Below are 22,893 nucleotides of genomic sequence, written 5' to 3'. Positions count from 1 at the left end.
ATGTATACTTTTCTCGCAAAATTCAGTTTTATCATACAATTAAATTATGATTTAAAACTACCTGACAATTAATGGAGGAAAAAATAAAACAACATTTGCATTAATATGACCATAATGTTGATATTATTGTAAATATCAAAATATGTACTTAGAGATAAACCAGCAAAAAAGAGAAACATTTGAAAACTACAAAACTACAAAATATTGCTAAAATGAGACCTAAATAAATAGAATTTATGAGTCATAAATCTCAATATTGTTAAGATGTCTACTCTTCCCACATTGATCTATAACAATTCCAATCAAATCACAGCTGGATTTCTTATTTTAGAAATTGAGAAACTAAAATTCTGAAATGTACATCGATGGGTAGAGGACCTATAATGGCCAATTACTTTGAAAGGAAACAGTTACTTTGAAACCAGGTGCTGCTGGAGAATCAACAGCACCTGGATTCAGGACTTATAATGTTACAGTAATACTTAATGTAGTACAAATATAGATATACACATGTATATCCGCTATCAGCTAATTTTTGATAAAGTTCTTAGACCATTCATGGACATAACATTTTCAACAAATGCTTCTGAAACAATTAGATATCCCAGTATATATTTGTGTGTATGTGTGAAGCTCAATACTTCACACCTGAGAGGTATGAGTGTGCATTACAAAAGAGAACTGGGAAGCTTTGAGAGTATTGGATATACTCATTGTCCCCTTCATGGTGATTGTTTAATGGGCACATGTACATATCAAATTCATCTCATTTACACTTTAAATATTGGAAGTGTGTTTTATGTTCGTTAGACATGAATAAAGCTGCAAAATGTTACCAAAATATTCACTTACTATGCTTTTATTCATTTTCCTCTCTCTCTCTCTATAAACCTTCAGATAGAAAATGCAGTTGAAAGATATTTCATAAAGGAAGAAAAGAAGTATGAATACAGGTGAGAGATATTACTCAGATTTTTTTTCAGTGCAATCCTGGTCTTTTCTGACTAGCAATATTTTTATGTGCAGAAGTAGTAGAAAAGATAAATATTTTGTACAGTAGAAAAACACATCATTTCTGTGCCATGGAAGAGAGAACTCACAAAGATGACAGCTTCTGGCTATGTTGGATACTAACCAGTACTGTAAGTACCCAGCGATCTGACGTTAACATTGGCTGTAAAGCTCCTTTAATGTTCCTTGCAATGATTTGAACCTGTTACTGGAACCCTCATCACTTATTGAGTTGAAAAACATTGTTGATATGTGTTTATCTTATATTTGCAGTAGAGTCATAATTTTACTTCTTAGAAAATTATACATTAAACAAAAAAAGACACATGAAATTGTATATTGTTTAATGTTTCAACTGTGATAATCACTCCATATGCATATTTAAATTCCTATTTGATAAAGGATAGGAAATACAGAAAGAATTCTTGTGATAACAGAGAACACAGAACTGTTGAAAGGTGTTGAAGCTGAGCTGGAGAGAGTCACCAAGGCTGGCGCCAAAGCTGGCAAGGTCGGAGGGTTTCCTGCCTGGGTGGCACAGCTTGAGCTCGCCCTGCATCACGAGTGGTGGAAACTGCAGACCCAGCTGGGCCCCAAGGCCTCTGCCTCAGCCCCCCGCCCGCTAGGAGCTGTGCTGAGGTCCCAGATAGGCGACCCTGGCGGGGCGCCCCTGAGCGAAGGCGGCCCATGTGCGGGACAGCAGCAGGAGACCAGGGTCCAGGGACCCACCTCCCACCGCGGGAACCTCGAGCCTCCCCTGGCACCCCTAGCTTGGTCCGCCTGGCCTCCGGAGCCCGGCGTGTATCCTGGTCATGGGGACGCCCACCAGGTGCCCGGGAGTCCCCATCGGCCACAGCCTGCGGCTCCGCCGGCCCTCAAGCCTGGTGCGGGGACTCCAGCCCCGCCGCCTCTGCTCCCGCCAGGCCAGGACCTGTCCTCCTCCTGGGCGCCCGGCAGTAGGGGCGATGCACACTGCCCGCTGCCCTGCACAGCCTTTCGCCGCACATCCCCTCTCGCCCCTCCGCCCCGGGCCAGGACCTTCCTGGCCACACAGAACCCACCTTCCTTCCCATTGCAGAGCTGCTCCGCTTCCCCCACCCACAGGGGAAAACGGCCGATCTCCAACCAAACAGAAATGTGTGTGTGACTCCTCTGGTTGGATACTGCCAGTCCCCACATTTTCTTCCGGGAGTTTTCTTGGCAGAAGGTGCCCAATGTTTGATGTTTCACCAGCGATGAGGCTGAAAAGTGACAGTAATAGAGAAACACATCAGGCTTTCCGCGACAAAGATGACCTTCCCTTCTTCAAAACTCAGCAATCTCCACGGCACACAAAGGACTTAGGACAAGATGACCGAGCTGGAGTGCTCGCCCCAAAATGCAGGCCCGGAGTGGGTCACCTCCTTAGGGCAGGCCCAGGCTTGTCCTGGCTGCCCGGGCGCCTTTCTCCTCACTCCCACCCAATGCAGGGGACCCCACAAACTCGGCTGTTGGGGCTCCCTGCACCTCCCTCCACAGAAGCCACCTCCTGCCCTCCAAGCTGGGGGTCTCCTGGGGCGTCCTGGGCTGAGAGGGAAAGACACCAGCTCCGCAAGCCGGGAAGGGAACACCGCCACATTGTTACACGGACACACCACCACACTGTCACATATACAGACACACGGAGACATTACCACACGGACACACCGGCACATTCACATGGACGGACACACAGACATACGGAGAAATCACCACACGGACACACCACCACACTATCACAGGGACACACACAAGAGACATCACTACACTGTCACATGGACACACCATCACACTCACACAAACACAAAAACACACTGCCACATGGACACTGCCACACACAGACACCCCGCCACACTGTCACATGGACACACCTCCACACTGTCAGACAACACCACACAGACACTGCCATGTGGAAACAAGGACACCCAGACACTGTCACACGGATACACAAACACACTGTCACACAGACACACCACCATGCAGATACATGAACACACCACCACAGGGACATAGCACCACACAGACACTCTGCCACACGGACACACCACCACACAGAAATGCGGACACACCACCACACAGACACACCACCACGCCGCCACACAGAGACACCACCACATCGTTGCCACACTTTCATGTGTCAGCTGGCAGTGTGGGCCCCACAACTCTGGGCTCTAATAGAGAAATTACTTACGCATATAGTGAAGGCAAATTTTTTTTTCCTGAGGCGTAGTCTCGCTCTGTCCCCCAGGCTGGACTGCAGTGGTGCAATCTCGGCTCACTGTAAGCTCCGCCTCCCGGGTTCACGCCACTCTCCCGCCTCAGCCTCCCGAGTAGCTGGGACTACAGGAGCCCGCCACCAAGCCCGGCCACCTTTTGGGTGTTTTTAGTACAGACGGGGTTTCACCTTGCTAGCCAGGATGGTCTCGATCTCCTGACCTCGTGATCTGCCCGCCTCGGCCTCCCAAAGTGCGGGGACTACAGGCGTGAGCCACTGCGCCTGGCCAAGAATTTCTTTCCATCTCCCGTGTCATTGCTTTGGCAGTGGAAATGCGCGTGGCCTCCAGAGTGGGTCCCAAGGTCAGGAAGGCCTGTAAGGTGGAGGGCAAGGTCTCTCTTTCCAGGCTGGAATGGAGGAAGATGCGGTGACCAAGGGGCTGCATGTCCTTCTCGCAGCAGGCCCCTGAGGACCTTTATCCTCCTGAGCCATGAATGTCCCTCAGGAGTGTCTAAAGTGCCCGGTGGGGCAGAGGGACCCCTATAGGCCTTAGGAGCTCTGGCCCATTAGTGGTCAGTAAAACGCAGAGGTGAACACCATAGAACCACAGGTCCAGGAGAATTTTGTAAACGCTCCGAGGATGCCCTTTTTTGTTCTCCCACTGCAAAATTGTTTTAAAAAGGAAAAAAATCCAGCAATGTCTGGGGAAAGTCAATACCGAGTGTCAGCGCGGGATGCTGCCGCAGATAAGATCCCGGCGTCCTGGCCGAAAGTGGCCTCGGGGACCGCATCTCCGCGCACCATGGCAGCAAACACCAGCGGTTTGTGGGCGGATGGTGACCCTGCGGCCATCCCCGCTCCTGAGTGCGGAAGGACAGACAGGAGCGGGGACTTCTGGGTGTTCCTGGTGTCAGCCAGCTTGACGCTGTTGTTCCTCCTGGACGTCCGGGATTTGGAGAAGCACCTGGTTCCTGATGGAGGCCGTGGGCCTCTTGGTCCCCGCTTACCAGGCAGCGGCGCCAGCCTAGTTCTCAGCCCCGCCCCGGATGGGCGCCGCCTTCCATCATGCCAAAGACTTTCCGAAACTGCCCTTCTTGGGCCTGGGAAGCAGATCCTGGGCGTCCCTGGGGCCTGTGGCGCTGGCAGCAGCTCCACGTTGAGGTCGCCTGCAGCCCGCACCGCGGAGCGCTGGAGGTCCCTGAACCCCGCGTGGGGAGGCCAATCCGCAGGTGCCTGGTGCCCGGTGCCGGCCGCAGTCTCAAAAGCGCCTGGAGGTGACATCCAGGAGCACCACCGCGCCGCCCGCAGGGAGACCCACGGCGAGGCGCGCCCCCTAAGGCTGCCAAGGAAAAAGCAGAAGGACAGGAAGGCACCCAGAGCTTGGGGTGATCTCAGGCCGCGCGCCCCAAGTTCTTGGTCTCCGGGAGGTTTTTTTTAAATTTCTTCCATATTATTATTTTTATTATTATTAACTTTTCAAGATGGATTAAAGACTTAAATGTTAGACCTAAAACCATAAAAACCCTAGGAGAAAACCTAGGCAATACCATTCAGGACATAGGCATGGGCAAGGACTTCATGTCTAAATCACCAAAAACAATGGCAACAAAAGCCAAAATTGACAAATGGGAGCTAACTAAACTAAAGAGCTTCTGCACAGCAAAAGAAACTACCATCAGAGTGAACAGGCAACTTACAGAACGGCGGAAAAATTTTGCAATCTACCCATCTGACAAAGGGCTAATATCCAGAATCTACAAAGAACTTAAACAAACGTACAAGAAAAAATCAAACAATCCGATCAAAAAGTGGGCGAAGGATACGAACAGACACTTCTCAAAAGAAGACATTTATGCAGCCAACAGACACATGAAAAAATGTTCATCATCACTGGCCATCAGAGAAATGCAAATCAAAACCACAATCCGGGAGGTCTTGCCAAAGATGATGTGGGCTTTCTGGGCAATGTCCAGCCTGAGCTGGAGCTTCTGGGACGCGGTCAAGTGGTCCTTTGGAGATTCCACGGCTTCGGATCCCTACTGCACGATGCTCCGCTGTGTCTGCCAGCCTCTGGCGTTTTGCTGAGGGGTAACCTCGGAATGTATAGAAATAAGAACACTGGGATGGCCCAGTCGTGCCCCAGGCATTCTTGCACACAGTGGTGGCAAAGGCAGGCACTCAGACAAAGTGCCCAGTCGGCTTGGTGAGAGTACTTTACAGGTTAGTGACAGACTTGGTCCCGTGCTTGTGTCCTCTCATGTTTTCAGTTAACCTGTGGACGCCCAGGGGCTCCTCCATCTCCACCGTGTTCTCCTCGGGCTGAAGCCCAAAGTCCCCCATTTTCTCCTCAAACGGCTCACAGAGCCACTTCTGCAGGCAGGAGGACAGCGGTGGGCTCAGTGGCTGACCTGAGAAGCCACATCTGAAGGAACTGCTGGGTGACTATGGCCGTAAGTCAATCAAAGCAGACTTTCCCTGGCTTGCTGCGCTACATTGATTTTGTTTTCATATTTTAAAAGACGCAGAAGGGAGGTCCTAGGAAATTTGCCCAATGCAGATGCTGACAAGAGTGGTGACATGAAAAAGATTACCCAGAAGGAAAACAAGAGCTATTTTTCTAAACATCTGAAATCTGTTTAGGCTTTTGGAAAAGTGAAACTAGATGCAAAGCACAATGATATAATTCTGGCAATTTCCACTGACACAGAACTCAGTCAACCTGAATTAATCTAAGGGTTATAAGGAAAATGGCACTCCAAGAAGTACCTATTAACATCACTCAGCTGCTGTGAAATAGGCTTACAGACAACACGGAGTGTCAATTATCCAATGTTTAAAGTCAGTGATACAGATTGGACTACAATCTCTATGGCTCATAAAGTCTTCTTTAAAGGATTGATAGATGATTTATCTCATATGTAGACAATGATTCTCAGCAGTTAGCTAGCACAACTTGCTAATATCAATTGCTTGAGAAAAATCAGATAATTGCTTGAGAAAATTAGGACATTGCTTGAGGATGTTAGGTAATTAAATAAATTACTTTTTTTAAGAATAGTTTAATGTTTTGGCAAGTAGACTTTAAAATAGATTGGTAATATTTTAAAGGCTACTTTTAAAGAAGTAGCAATATAACATGTTTAATTATGAAAAATAATGTTGGAAACAATTCAATTTTCTATCACAGATAATTTCACAAATATAGAAATACCATCTCAATAATTAGAAGAAGTAGCAGCAATTTCTTTCATTTTTATGCAAGTTACTCCTAGTCCATTTATCTGGTCTTAAATAGTGTTTTTAAAATTTGTTTTCAAACAAGGCAAATCATAAATAATAGAATATATTTTAAAATAATTGAAGGTAACAAAAAATAAGAGCCATTTAAAAAATTGTATTAGATTGTTTTAAAATGTTGTGGGTACACAGTATGTGTATGTATCTGTGGGGTCCCTGAGATGTTTTGATACAGGCATGCAATGTGAAATAAGCACATCATGGGGAATAGGGTATCCCTCCCCTCAAGCATTTATCCTTCAAGTTATAAAAAATTCAATTACAGTCTTAGTTATTTCAAAATGTACAATTAAATTATTATTGAATATAGTCACCCTATTGTGCTATCAAATAGTAGGTCTTATTAACTCTCTATTTTTATACCCATTAGCCATCCCCACCTTCCCACAATATCCCCCCCCAACTACCTTTCCCAGCCTCTGATAACCATCCTTATACTCTCTATGTCCGTGAGTTTGTTTTGATTTTAGATCCCACAAATAAGTAAGAACATGTAACATTTGTCTTTCTGCGCCTGGTTTATTTCACTTAATATAATGATCCATAATGTTCCATCAGTGTTACTGACAATGACTGGATCTTGTTCTTTGTTACGGCTGAATAGTCCTCCATTGTGTATATGTACCACATTTTCTTTATCCATTCATCTGTTGATGGACACTAAGGTTTCTTCCAAATCTTAGTTTTGTAAACAGTGCTGCAACAAATATGGGAGTGCAGATATGTATTTGACATACTGATTTCCTTTATTTTTGGTATAGACCCAGCAGTAGGATTGCTAGATCATATGGTAGCTCAACTTTTAGTTTATTGAGAAACATCCAAACTGTTCACCTTGGTGGTTTTATTAATTTACATTCCCAGGAGCAATGTACAAGTGTTCCCTTTTCTCTGCATCCCTGCTAGCATTTGTTACTGCCTGTCTTTTGCATACAAGTCTTATAAACTGTGGTGAGATGATATCTCATTGTAGTTTTGATTTGCATTTCTCTGATGATCAGTGATATTGAGCACCTTTTCTTATACCTGTTTGCCATTTGTAGGTCTTCTTTTGAGAAATATCTATTCAAATCTTTTGCCCCCTTTTTTTTAACCAGGTTATTAGATTGTTTCTTAAAGAGTTGTTTGAGCTTTTTATGTATTCTGATTATTAATCCTTTGTTGGATGAGTAGTTTGCAAATATTTTCTCTCATTCTGTGGATTGTCTCTTAACTTTGTTGCTTGTATCATTTTCTGTGCAGAAGCTTTTTAACTTAATGTGATCCATTTGTCCATTTTTGCTTTGGTTGCCTGTGCTTGTGGGGTATTGCTCAAGATATTTTTGCCCAGACCAATATCCTGGAGATTTCCCCCAAAGTTTTTTTGTACTAGTTTTATAGTTTGAGGTCTTAGCTTTACATCTTTAATCAACTTTGATTTTACTTTTGTATTCAGTGATAGATACTAGTCTGTTTTCATTCTTCTGCATATGGATATCCAGTTTTTTCAACACCATTTCCCACCAGTGTATGTTCTTGGCACCTTTGTCAAAAATGAGTTCACTGTAGGTATGTAGATTTGTTACTGGGTTCTCTATTGTGTTTCATTGATCTATGGGTCTCTTTTTATGCCAGTACCCTACTCTTTTGGTTACTATAATTCTGTAGTATAATATGAAGTTAGATAATATAATTCCTCCAGTTTTATTTATTTATTTATTTTTGCTTAGGATAGTATTATTTCTTATACTGAAAGCATTCTATGTTATTATTAGTCTAATTTTGCAGTTTTACAATGCTATCCTCTTTTACAAAGCTGTGATCAACTCAAAGTCCAGATCAGGGTCAATTGTAGCTATTTGCAAAAGTATCAATATTCTGGCCGGGGGTGGTGGCTCATGCCTATAATCCCAGCACTTTGAGAGGCCAAGACAGGCAGGTCACCTGAGGTCAGAGGTTCAAGACCAGCCTGGCCAACATGGTGAAACCCTGTCTCCAATAAAAATACAAAAATTAGCCGGGGATGATGGCAGATGCCTGTAATCCCAGCTACTCAGGAGGCTGAGGCAGGAAAATCACTTGAACCCATGAGGTGGAGGTTACAGTGAGCCCAGAATGCACCATTGCACTTCAGCCTGGGTAACCAAGTGTGACTCCGTCTCAAAAAAAAAAGCACTATACTGTGTAATTATGTAATTATTGAGAGCATAATTCACTATTGTGTGGATCAGAGAGCAGAGGATTCTGAATGCATGAACATATCTTTAACATTTCAATACATTACTCATAATTACTAATGAACTAAAGAGAAACCAAGAAATTATGGTGATAGTTATATTGACTTGGAGAAATGTAGACACAAAATAACGGTAAGATGAGAAATGTGTTAACACAGTCTATAAGGGCATGCAAGAATAAAAATAGGGGAGAAAACAGGAGAGTTTTTCAAGAGCTTTCTGGTCATGTAAGTCAATTTGTATCGGTTAATTTTTAAAAGGTTTATTTACATGCAATTAACTGCACATAATTCAATTGTACATTTTGATAATTCTTGGCATTTGTAGCTCTACAAAACCAACAACATATGAAAATAGCAAACATATCCATTACCTTTACCACCAAAGTTTCCTTGTGTTTTTTCTACTCACTTTTTCCTGCCTATCCCCATTCCATCCACAGGCAACCACTGATCCACTTCTAGTCACTATCCGTGAGTTTTTATTTCCAAATACATAAAATCATAGGGTATGTATACTTTCTGATCACTCAGCATCACTATTTTTGAGATTTATTCATGTTGCTACATCTATCAATTGTTCTGTTCTTACTAGGGAGTATTATTTCATTATATACGTATACCATAGTAAGTTTATAAGTCACAAATTCACCTGTCCATGGATATTTGGACTGTTTTCAGGTTTTGGCTGTTGCAAGTAAAGCTGCTATGAAGATTCACGTAAAATCCTTTGAATGGGCATATGCTCTTAGGTTTTCATCTCTACTGGAATAGATAGCTATATGGCTATCATGTCTGTAATATGCAAACACAAAGCCTGACAAAACTGATTTCTAAAGTGGAAATTCCACTGGAGAACCTTGACTCCAACCTGGCTTTTGAGATTATCTCCTATGTCTGGTGCAATGATTGGTCCTGGGGTAGCCACATGACCCAAGGGGGACCATGTTTAAACTTCTGAGTTTTCACCGAGGTTAACATGCATTTGTTGAAAGAGAAACCCCTTTTCCCCTACTCCCCCAGCTGCAAATGCCTTCAGGGATTATATCATGTTGGAACATTTGGTTACAGAGTTTCCTAAATTTTGGGGATAAAAATTGTTCAAGTAGGTAAAAATGGAGCACACACAAAGAAAAAAGGAGTCCAGAAATATCAAATAAAGAAAGGGCCTCCATAAAATCATTTGAACTTACGATTAATTCATTAGTCATTAAAATAAGTTTAGTGTACAAAGAATCATCCCTCCAGCCACCCTTTATTCCTTCACCAGGTTTAAGTACATTTTTAAACTTGCAAACAAAAGATTTGTCATTAACTTAGACATCAAAACCCCTTGTCTCCAAGAGCAATCATTCAACTCTGTCCCTCTCATTGTTACAATAATATGTTCACTTCATTCTGCATACACCTGCTCTTTGCCCTTGTCTCCCTATTCTATTCTATTAAAGTTACATCCAGACATTTATTTCATTTTGTATCAAAGAAACTGTATACATGTTTTTAATCTTAGAAAAATTTCTGAGTAATCTTTTGTCTCATATTTGATTTTAAGCCACCCAAGAAGCATTATTTTTTCATTTAGCATTTTAACTTTTCTAACCCAGGACTTTTATAGTAGATATTATGTCTTTTTCTAAATGTTCTGCTTCAATTTACATTTTAAATCTAATTTTTAAAAAGTGTATGTTTTGAATATTAGCATCATGCATCTCAGGCCTAAATATCCCTTGATAACTAATATTGTCTTTTTTTCTCTACATTTTTCACATATTTCAATAGGGAGCTATATTGCCTCCCACAATAAAAGTTTTTGTGAATATAACATAACACATAGGCAAAATATTGTTTCCAAGTGATTGATGATGTGGTGCCTTCAGTCTAGTCCCAACCCCTCAATGTAATCATCATCCCTAAATCTAATGAAATAGGAAATAAATATTTCATTTTGTTTCTAAAATTCAGCAGAAAAATATACAGCCTATCACATATAGCCTGTAACACCAACATATAAAAATTAAAGCAGTTCCTTCTCCACTCCCACTGCTTCACTTGACTAGCCTTGAAAAATAATAACAATAATAAAAAATGAAAGCAAAATTGTTCCTTTACTTATCTTTGAAATCTAATGGATATACTATCAGAAAAGCTCTTATATATATGGAGGGCCTCTATAAAATATAGACTGTTAACTAGAAAAGTAGATTTATATGATAGTTAAATTTAAAACACAATTATATATAGTACCTTCACAAATGCACCAGTACTTATTTCAGAATGCATGATGTAATTGACTAAACCATTTAGGGCTAGACCTCTGAAATAAAAGGCATTCACACTTTGTGATTCTAAGGGGAAAATATTATTCAAAATAGAAGCATGCAGAACATTTACCTGATCATGATAAAAAATTTTCCTACTTGTTGTTAATATGCCACAGCTTTTACAAGGTCAGCAAAAAGAGATTATCCCACAATATAAGCTGATGGCCAAAATTATCTGCCTTACTTTAGTTACCATAATATCTATTAAGTGTCAATTTCTTCTGAAAGAAAACAGATAGATTTTTCTCAGAAAGTCTTTAGATGAAGATCTAGCACATCTGTGTTTCTCACTTTTTAAAATGTTGATTTTATTGATAAATAAATATATATAGGGTACAATGTGATACGATACATGTAGATATTGTGAAATGGACTAATTAGGCTAAATAACGTATCCTTCACCTCAGATATTTATTACATTATGGTGAAACATTTAAAATGTACTATTTTAGCACTTTTAAGATATGCACTACATTATAAGTAACTGCAGTCACTTTGCTGTGTACCATATCACCAGAATGTATTTCTCCTAACTCAAACATTACCCCATTCAATATTTCCCCTTTTTCCACCCCCGCCCCCTGGGCCTGCTCAGCCTCTGATAAACCACCATTCTATTCTTAACTTCTATGAGTACACAGTTTTGGATTTCACATATAAGTGATACTATGAGATATTTGTATTTCTGTGTCTGGCTTATTTTACTTAGCATAATGTCCTCTAAATTCATCCATGTTTTTGCAAATGACAGAATTTCATTCATTTATAAAGATAAGTAGTATTTTTGTAGGCATCCTACATATACTTTTAACTTTCCACAGCTTTATTGAGATATAATTTATACATTGTGTAATTCACTCATTTAAAGTACAAACTTCAAATTCTTTTAGTATATTAACTGGATGGACAAATAATCATCATAATATAATTTTAGAACATTTTATTTTCCTTAAAAGAGACTTGCACCCATTAGCAATCTTTCCCCATTTTCTCCAGCCTTTTTTAAACCCCTCCTAGTCTAGGCAACCACTCGTCTACTTTCTGACTATGAATTTGCCTATTCTGGACATTTCACATAAATGGAATCATAATAACACATAGTCACTTTTTACTCACATCTTTCAACTAACATATTTTTAATGTTCATCCATTTTGGAGCATGCATTAACAGTTTTTTACCTTTTCTTGCTAAATAATATTCTATTTTATGGACACACTACATTTTATTTATCCACTCCTCAGCTGATGAACATTTCTGTTGTTTTCTACTTTGTGTTGCTATAAACATTTGTGTACTACTGTTTGTGTAGCATTTGTTTTATTTTCTTTTTGGTAAACACATAGGAGTGGAATTGCTGGGTCATGTGATAACTCTATGTTTAACCATTTGAAGAACTGCGAGACTGTTTTACATTTTAAAGTCTCACCAGTGGTGTAGAAGGGTTCCAATTTTTCCACATATTTTTATCTATTCTTCAGTTGATAAGCACTTAGGTTGTTTCTAATTCATGGGTATTATGAATAATGCTGCAATGAACATGAAATTGCAGATGTCTGTTTTTGACATACTGATTAAAATTCCTTTGGACACGTATCCAGAAGTGGGATTGATGGATCATAGGGTAAATATATTTATAATTTCTTGAGGAAGCTTCGTACTGTTTTCCAAGATGGCTGTACTAATTTCCATTCTTACCAACAGTGCACAGGGTTTCTTTTTCTCCACATCCTCATCAACACTTATCTTCCATCTTTTTTTATAATAGCCCTAGTAAAATGTGTGAGGTGATATCTCATTGTGGCTTTGATTTGCATTTCTCTGATAATTAGAAATGTTTATGATTTTTTCATGTACCTGTTGGCCTTTTGTATGCCTTACAAAATGTCTATTCTGGTTCTTTGCTTATTTTTTTTAATAAGCATAGTTTTATTCTTATTTTTGAGTAGGTTGAGTTACTTATATATTATTATATGAGCCCCTTATCTGATGTATGGTTTAAAAATGTTATCCCATTTGTGGGTTCTCTTCATTCTATTATCACTACTTTTCCTGTGGAAAAGCTTTTTAGTTTTATGCAATCTCATTCATGTGTTTTTGCTTTTGTTGCCTGTGCTTTTGGAATAATCTACAGAAAATCATAGTTCAGGCCAATGTCATACAGTCTTCTATATTTCCTTGTAGTAGTTTTACATTTAAGTCTTTAATTTTGATTTCATGCTTGTATAAAGAGCAAAAGAAAAGTCAAATTTTATTCTTCTGTATGTGGATACTCAGTATTTTCTACACCATTTATTGAAAATAATTTTCTTTCTTCATTGTGTATTTTTAGTTATTTTATCAAAAAGTCAATTGACCACAGACATACGGATTTATTTACGGGTTCTATATCCCTTTGCACTGTTCTACATGTCTGTTTTTATGCCACTGCTATGTTGTTTTAATTACTATAGCTTTGTAATATAGTTTGGAATCGGGTAGTCTGATGCCTCCAGCTTTATTCTTTTTGTTCAAGATTGCTTTGGTTAGTCAGGGTCTTTTGTGGTTTCATACAAATTTTAGCAGTAATTTTTCTATTTCTGGGAATTTGATAGTGGTTGCATTTAATCTGTAGATTGCTTTGGGTAGCATTGACACTTTTACAATACTAATTTTTGAATCAATCAATAAAGGATGTTTCTCCATTTATTTATGCCATTTTAATTTTTTTCATCAATGTGCTATAGTTTTCAGTGTGCAAATCTTTCACATTCTTGATTAAATTTACTCCTGAGTCTTTTATATATTTTTATATCTGTTTTGATTCTATTATAAATTGAATTGCCTTATTAATTTATTTTTCAGGTAATAGTTTGTCATTAATGTATAGAAACAATAATGCTATCTGTATGTTGATTTTGTAACTATTAACTTTATTGAATTTCTTTATCAGCTTTAACCGTTTATTTTGGTGGAGTCTTTAAGATTTTCTCTACCTTGAGTGCGCCAGGCGCGGGGAGCCTAGGACCTGGAACGAGAGCCGCCTACCTGCAGCCGCCGCCCACGGCACGGCAGCCACCATGGCGCTCCTGCTGCGCTTCGTGCTCCTGTGCGGAGTCGCGGATTTCATCAAAGGTTGGAGTATCACTACTCCTGAGCAGATGATTGAAAAAGCCAAAGGGGAAACTGCCTATCTGCCATGCAAATTTACGCTTAGTCCTGAAGACCAGGGACCACTGGACATCGAGTGGCTGATATCACCAGCTGATAATCAGAAGGTGGATCAAGTGATTATTTTATATTCTGGAGACAAAATTTATGATGACTACTATCCAGATCTGAAAGGCCGAGTACATTTTAAGAGTAATGATCTCAAATCTGGTGATGCATCAATAAATGTAACGAATTTTCAGCTGTCAGATATTGGCACAGATCAGTGCAAAGTGAAAAGAGCTCCTGGTGTTGCAAATAGGAAGATTCAGCTGGTAGTTCTTGGTAAGCCTTCAGGTACAAGATGTTACGTTGATGGATCAGAAGAAATTGGAAGTGACTTTAAATTAAAATGTGAACCAAAAGAAGGTTCACTTCCATTACAGTATGAGTGGCAAAAATTGTCTGACTCACGGAAAATGCCCACTTTATGGTTAGCAGAAATGACTTCATCTGTTATATCTGTAAAAATGCTTCTTCTGAGTACTCTGGGACATACAGCTGTACATCAGAAACAGAGTGGGCTCTGATCAGTGCCTGTTGCGTGTAAACGTTGTCCCTCCTTCAAATAAAGCTGGACTAATTGCAGGAGCCATTATAGGAACTTTGCTTGCTCTAGCGCTCATTGGTCTTATCATCTTTTGCTGTCGTAAAAAGCGCAGAGAAGAAAAATATGAAAAGGAAGTTCATCACGATATCAAGGAAGATGTGCCGCCTCCAAAGAGCCGTACGTCCACTGCCAGAAGCTCCATAGGCAGTAATCATTCATCCCTGGGATCCATATCTCCTTCCAACATGGAAGGATATTCCAAGACTCAGTATAAACAAGTACCAAGTGAAGACTTTGAACGCACTCCTCAGAGTCCGACTCTCCCACCTGCTAAGGTAGCTGCCCCTAATCTATGTCGAATGGGCGCGATTCCTGTGATGATTCCCGCACAGAGCAAGGATGGGTCTATAGTATAGAGCCTCCATACGTCTCATCTGTGCTCTCCGTGTTCCTTTCCTTTTTTTGATATATGAAAACCTATTCTGGTCTAAATTTTGTTACTAGCCTCAAAATGTATCAAAAAATAAGTTAATCAGGAGCTGTAAGGAATATATTTTTTAAAATTTTTGTTTGGTTATATCGAAATAGTTACGGGCATTAAAGTTAGTAAAGACAAGTTTACCATCTGAAAAGGCTGGATTTTCTTTAAGAGGCTGATTATAAAGGTTTCTAAATGTTATCAGTACCTAAGTAAGATGTAGCACTTTGAGTATGAAATCATAGGTGAAGAAATCGGTGAACTTACTTGCATACCAAGTTGATACTTGAGTAACCATCTGAAAGTGGTACTTGATAATTTTTACCATTATTTTTAGGATGTGTATCTCATTTATTTATGGCCCACAAGTCTCCCCCAAATTAGTACAGAAACATCACTGACAAAATTACTTATGTACGTTTGTACTTGTTTTCACAGCTCCTTGGAAAACTCTGTGTTAGGAATATCTCTAAAAACATAGAAAACACTACAGTGGTTTAGAAATTACTAATTTTACTTCTAAGTCATTCATAAACCTTGCCTATGAAATGACTTCTTAAATATTTAGTTGATAGACTGCTACAGGTAATAGGGACTTAGCAAGCTCTTTTATATGCTAAAGGAGCATCTATCAGATTAGGTTAGAACATTTGCTGTCTGCCACATATTGAGATGGCACTAGGTGCAATAGCAGGGATAGATTTTGTTGGTGAGAGGTCTCATGCCTTGAGATCTGTGGTGGTCTTTAAAATGGTGGCCAGCCAGACCAAGGATGTAGTATCTCATAGTCCCCAACTAAATGCTGGCTTTCCGCTTTAGGTGATATTTTTCTAATTAGAAAAATATTATAACTCATTTATTGTTTGACAATTATAGATTGAAATTTCATAATTCTAAATTTTAAGTGGCTCTTCGGTTTCAGTGCTCTATGTTGTTTGTTGTTGGTTTTGGATGGCATTACATATTATATGTTCTAGAAACATGTAATCCTAAATTTACCCTCTTGAATATGATCCCTGGATGATATTTTTATCATAAATGCAGAATAATCAAATACATTTTAAGCAAGTAAGTGTCCTCCATCAATTCCGTATTCCAGACTTGGGAGGATGTACAGTTGCTGTTGTGTGATCAAACATGTCTCTGTGTAGTTCCAGCAAATCAAGCTGAGCTTCAAAAAAGTTTGAGTCTTAGTTTTGTGAAAGTGATTTATTCTTAAAAAAAAAAAAAGAAAGAAAGAAAGAAAAAGAAAAAAAGATAAGAAAAAGGAGTAAAGCGACCACTCCTCCTTGTCAAATGTGCTAAATATCATTTTAGGAGAAGAAAGTGGATTTATTGTATCTCCCTTAAGATTGTGAGGGAGTGTGGATACAGTAGAATGAGCCAATAGTTACTTTATAATAAATATGGTCTGCAATAAATTATTTCACTAGCTCTAAAACCTTTCCCTAGATTTTAGTGGGGAGTTGGTTTCTGTTAATATCTTTGGGTGCTGTGGTGGTAAATGCTACATTATAAACGGTGGCATGTATTTACAGTTACAGTATTGTGTGTACACTTTTTAATGGTAAACTTAAGCTGAATGTGTAATGGATTTGTGTATAGTTTTACATATTTGGAAGCATTTTAAAAATAGGTTTTAACCTTACATAAAATTACTTTTATACTTGTGTTAACATTTTCTTCTGTGCCTTTTGGGTAATTTAATTTCTGTTATGAATTTCTGGTGCCTATGAGCTAGCTATCACCTACCTGAAAGTTGCTTAGAGGTGAAGGTACTGTTTCTAAAAACACATCACTGTGACATCTTTCTATCCTCATATTTTCAAGCTTGCCTCTTTTCTGTTCTTTGTGGATATAACTTAAGTGATTGTGTTATTCATAAAGATTTAGAAATTTCAATATTCCCAACACTCTGACTATGTTTCTGATTTTATAACAGTAGCCATTTTTGAATATCAGATGTTTGGCCTGTTTTATATGAATAAAGTTTGTTTATAAAATATTATGAAAATAAGTAAATAGAACATTAATAATAAAAAAAGATTTTCTGTATCTTAAGATTATATTTTCAGAAAACAGAAACAATCTTACCTCTTCCTTCCCTATATGGATTTCTTTTATTTCTTTGTCTTGTGTAATTGATCTGGCTAGGCAATTACACATAATGTTTTCAGCATTTGTAATTTTACATCAAATCCATCCATTGTAGCACATTGACTGCTACTTTTCAACTTGTAAACCTGGACATTTATTACTACTCTTCCTCCAGTACAGGAGTCCATGGCCCGGTGTAGGCCCTACTGTGCCACAGTCCAGGGCACGGCTGGGCGCAGGTTCTCTCGTGCAAGAGTCCGCAGCCCTGCGGAGCAAGAGTTCTCCAGTGCCTTAGACCAGGGTGAGGCAGGGGTGAGGCTCCTTCTGTAGCTCAGTCCAGGACGCAGCCCTGCGAGGGTCCTCCTGTGCAGGAGTACACGATGCGGCGGGGTCCTACTGTGCCTTAGTCCAGGATGCGAGGGGCTGGATCCTCTGGTGCCATAGTCCAGGCTGCCGGGAGCTGGGTCCTCTGGTGCCATAGTCCAGGGTGCAGCAGAACAGGAGTCCTGTGGAGCAGTAGTCCAGGGCGCGATGGGGCGTGGATCCTCAGGTGCCGCAGTCCAGAACACTGCAGGGCGGGATTCCTGCCTTGCTATATCCAGGGTGCCGCGGGGCGGGGGTTCTCTTCTGCAGGAGTCCAGGACGTGGCGGAGCAGGAGTCCTCCGTGTAGGTGTCCTCCGGTGCTGGAGTCCAGAGCTCAGTGAGGCTGGGTCCTCCCGTGCCATAGTGTAGGGCATGGCGGGACAGGGATCCTGCCCTGCGATAGTCCAGTGCTTGCGTCCGCAGTAAGGCAGTGGTCTTCCAGTGCTGGAGTTCACGGTGTGGTGGGGTCGGGGTCCTTCGGTGACTTAGTCCAGGGCGCACCAGGGCGGGGGTCCACAGTTGCCATAGTGAGGATCCTGGAGGAGGGTGGTTCCTGCCTCGCTGTAGTCCGGGGAGCAGGGGGCAGGGGTTCTCTCTTGTCAGAGTCTCTGGCGCGATGGGGGTGGGCTGGGGGTTTTCCTATGCGATAGCCCACTGGGCGGTGAAGCCGGGTCCTCCCGTGCCTTTGTCCAGGGCGCAGGGGGGCGAGGGTCTTCGGTGGTGGAGTCCGTGGAGCAGCAGGACGGGGGTCCTGCAGTGCCATATTCCAGGCCGCGGCGGAGTGGGCGACCGGTCCTGCAGTACTCCAGGGCATGCGGGAATGGTGGTCGTCCTGTGCCATAGTCCAACGCGCAGCGGGGCGGGGGGTCACCTCGTCCTGCAGTCACCACGCACGAGACCCCGGTCCTGCTGTGCCTCAGTCCAGTGCGCGGTGGGACGGCGGTCCTGCTGTGCTGTAGTGCAGGACGCGGTGGCGCAGGGGTAGTCCAGAGAGCGCCGTGGCAGGGGGTCCTCCAGTGCTGGAATCCAGTGCAAGGCGGGTCAGGGGTCTTACCGTGCCGAAGTCGGTGGCAGGGGTCCTCCCGTGCCATAGTCTAGGGGGCGACGGGGCAGGGTTCTCTAGTGCAGGTGTCCAGGGTGTGGCAGGCCAGGAGTCCTCTGGTGCAGGAGTCCAGAACCTAGCCGAGGAGTCCTCCAATGCCAGAGTCCAGGGCTCTGCGGGGCCACGTTCCCCCATGCCAGAGTGTAGGGCACTTTGAGGCGAGGGTCTTGGCGTGCAGTAGTCCAGGGTGCGGTGGGGCAGGGGTAGTCCAGACCTCCATGGCAGGGGTCCCTCTGTGCAGGAACCCAGTGCCCGGCGGATCGGGGGTCCTTCCGTGCTGTAGTCCAGGGCACGGCAAGGTGTGGGTCCTCTGGTGCCCTAGTTCGGGGGCGGCGAGTCAGAGGTTCTCCCGTGTCTTGGTCTAGGGCCTGGCAGGACTGGGGTCCTGGAGTCCACGCGGTAGCACAAGTTGCCCCAGGACCAGGTCCACAGTCCAGAGCACAGATGGGCAGGAATAGCTCAGGGCGAGCCAGGGCCGAGGTCCTCGGGAGCCACAGTCCAGGGTGTGGAGGGGTGGGGGTTCTGCAGTGGCACAGCCCAGGACACAGCGGGGAGGGGCGGGGCGGGGATCCTCCGGTGCCTTAGTCCAGGGCGGAGCCGGGGGAGAGGTCCTTCAGTAGCATAGTCTAGCGCATGGCGTTGCAGGTGTCCTCCAGTGCCTGAGGCCACAGCGGGTCGCGGGTCCCACTGTGCTCTCGTTCAGGGCGGAGCAGGTCTGAGGTCTTCTGTTGCCTCAGTCTAGGGCGCTGGAAAGCGGGGGTCCTCTGGTGCCAGAGTCAATGGATCCACCGGTCGGGGTCCTCCCATGTCTTAGCCCCGGGAGGGGAGAGGCGGGGGTCCTCCTTTGCCCTAGTCCAAGGCATTGTGAGGCCCCGCTCCTGCATTCTTAACTGTCTGTGCCTCTGCCGCCGCGGGGGAAAACTGCACCATCTCTGGCAAGCCTAACAGAGCAGCTGTCCTTAGAAGATTCCCAGTTGAGTGTGGTTCGGAGCAGGCCTGAGAAGTGTGCCCTTAGATGGCTTCAAAGGCTCTGGACAGTGTTTAAGGAATCCAGCTGACCTCAGTTACTCCAAGCCCTTTTCCACTCAGCAGAACTTCTGGCCACCCGGGTCCTCTATCTGCGGAGCCCTTCTATCATCCCAGATCCCCACAGGGTGGACTCCCTCTCATCCTCACAATCTCAGCTCAGGCCTTATTCATCACGGCATTCCTGGCACCAGGCCTGGCCCATGAGAAATGGGTCAGATTAAGAGCTAAATGTGTTTCCATGGTCACTTGTTTTCTTCAGGCCTCCTTTCTTTGTGCCAGCATCTTTGGGTTTTGGTTAAAGTTTTCAGCAGCTGCATGAAGTTCCATTTTTCTTACCAAGTAAGAGACATAGCTTCATGAAAACAAAGGCAGAACGCTTGTGACCAGAGAACTCCCAGTTCTCTCCCTACATAGGAAAACTGGACTTCTCCAGAGGGCTCCAGCTCCTGGGCAAATCTCTAGGGCCACTTAATTGGGCTGTCCCCCACCTTTGTTTCTGGTTTTGAAGGGGCGGAAGTTGGGAATCCTTTCTAAGTCTCTACACATGGAGCCCTTCTTTGGTGGGAAAGTCTTGACATATACCAGGATTGTCATTGACCTTTCAGAGCCTTCAAGAATCCTGAGCTGCTTTGGCTTCTGTTCCTGGAAGAGAGGCCACTGAACTGCTCTGGAGCTGGAGTTCAAGTTCAAATATTCATCACTGTTACTAAGCCTTTACATAGCATGTGATTTCTTTCCGGCAGGCTCATGGTCACTTAGGTTTGCTTGTATGTAGATGGAGTGGTGTGCATCCTCATTCAGGTAACACCCCCAGCCTTTCATGCTGAGATTGGCCATTTTATTTGTAACTCACTGTACAATCCATTTGCTCTTCCAGTGTCCCTTAGAAGGATGCAGAGTGTTCTGTAGAATGCCATAGAGACCTGGGTTTAGGGAAAATATTTGACCCAAAGTCCGCCAACTCACATGAGTATCTCCCCACAACTTGTACCGTGCTAGTCTCTGGGTATATAGCAAATGAAACCGTGCCTGAACAGATGTTACAAACACCCTCCCCTGAGAGACTCCAGGGCTGCTTTATTCAAGCAAAACGGTGTGCTCTAATAAGCTCAGAGCTGAGAGGAACAAGTTTTCATTCCAGCTTTCTCAAAAACTCCCTTTGTGACTTTAGGCCTAATAATAATAACACTACCTAGGTAGTGAACACCTCTGTGCCAAGAAATATCATGATCATTGCCTGAGTTGTAATTCTCACAGTAGTCCTGCAGGACAGCTGCTATTACTGCTTATTATGCAGATGGGCAACCTGAGGCTCAGATGGAGTTAAGTGGCTTAATTGGTAGCAATAGAGCCAGGATTTGAACCCAGGGCTGCCTGATCACCAAATAAAATTGTACTCAACATGATGCACTTAACTTTTCTGGCCTCATTTCTCTCACCTGTAAAAATGCATATGTCAGACGTTTGTAATATTTTACCTGTGGTTGAAAGAGTTACCAGCCCTTCCTTGATCACCCATGGTAAGACCCATGAGCCTCTGAATATAATTATAGAAAACATTTGGAGAGGGATGGAGAGAGACAAGATCATGCCTCCTTTGATAATGTCAAATTTTCAGTGCACGAAGCCATACATAGTGCAGTTTTCTAGCTTCCCTTTCACACATGGCGTTGAAGAAAGTAAATTAAGCAACTCAGCTAACACTGGGAATGCAGCAGAAGTAATCGAGTTCAGTGCTGGGAGACAGTTGCCATGATATTCCAAGATGGACACCAGGATCACAGTCGATGACTATGCCCTCCCTTGAAGATGGTGGCTTGCCTCTCTTTCTGTAAGCACATGTCATGTCATAACAATACTAAACAATTAAAAGTAATGTCCCCATCTTCTTCTACACTGCCTTTTGAATTATTATTTTAGATCTGCCAAAATAAATTGCGAACTCATTAACAAGAAATGGGGGTGCCTGCATCCCTGCCTTCCTGAGTAGTCTATTCACCCAAAGACAAAAGGGTGACCAGCCTCCATCTGGGATATTCAAAGACACAGTCACCCTGCCATGCAGCCTGAGGCTGGCAAAGGTCCAATCCCCTTTTTAGGAAGCTTGTTGGATGAGCTTCATAAACATACAACCACAAAGGAAAGGCACAGCCGATGTGAGCGAGGCTGATAAGATGGGCATTTTGTCTGCTTCAAGGTTAGAATGCAACTTGTCTGTCAAAATGTGGTTATCTGACCTCCACAATGCTGCAGTCCAGCTAAATCCTGCAAATATTCATCCACCATTTACTATGGATAAAACAATAATGTGCTGTGGGGAATCCAATTATGCACACACACACACACACAAAAGTGCACACACACATGCATGCACACACACTGCTCCTGCTGTCTCAGAGGTTCCAGGCTGGCAAGGAAGAAGTGCAAATATTAGTAGGTAAGTCCACTAGCAGGAGGAATGTGATAAGTAGATCCAACAGGGTACAACACAGTATGATAGGAGCAAACAAGGTAGAAATGAGTTCTGACTCCCTTTCACTTATGAAACTGATTATGGAGTAGTGTATGAAAGGCTTGCCTGAATGAATCTCATATTTTCCAAGTGTTTTCTATCCCAGTGATTGGAACTTTTATTCATTTATACCATTGTCCGAAAGGAAAATACAGGAGATTTTCCTAAGACCATCCTCTGTCTTATTGCTCATATCATATCCCCAAACATCACCAAGCCCTGTCCACTTTTACCTACTCGGTTTCTCTCCAGTTGCTCTGTTTTCTCCATATGCACTAGTGATACCTTGGCTACATGAAGACCCCCAGCAGCAGCCGGGACAACCAGCACCCTGTGGAACTGCACAGCATGCATACAATACGTCCTCCCTTCAGTCGGCTTGGGTCAACTTAGGTCATGGGCCACCTGGACTGACAGCAGTTTCCACAGAAATGCCTCAAGATGATAGAATAATCCAAATCTCTTTGCATGGGGCATGGTGTGGCTATCTGAGAAAA

The 22,893-nt window shown here is 42.7% G+C and overlaps 1 pseudogene; it reads left to right on the top strand.

Annotated features, from left to right (window-relative positions):
• Positions 1-14,037: 14,037 nt before the first annotated feature.
• LOC107973205 (coxsackievirus and adenovirus receptor-like) lies at positions 14,038-15,430 on the top strand (annotated as a pseudogene).
• Positions 15,431-22,893: the final 7,463 nt, after the last annotated feature.

The sequence above is a fragment of the Pan troglodytes genome, chromosome 16, assembly GCF_028858775.2.
Source record: "Pan troglodytes isolate AG18354 chromosome 16, NHGRI_mPanTro3-v2.0_pri, whole genome shotgun sequence".
Taxonomy (NCBI): domain Eukaryota; kingdom Metazoa; phylum Chordata; class Mammalia; order Primates; family Hominidae; genus Pan; species Pan troglodytes.
This window is presented reverse-complemented; position numbering and strand designations above follow the sequence as displayed.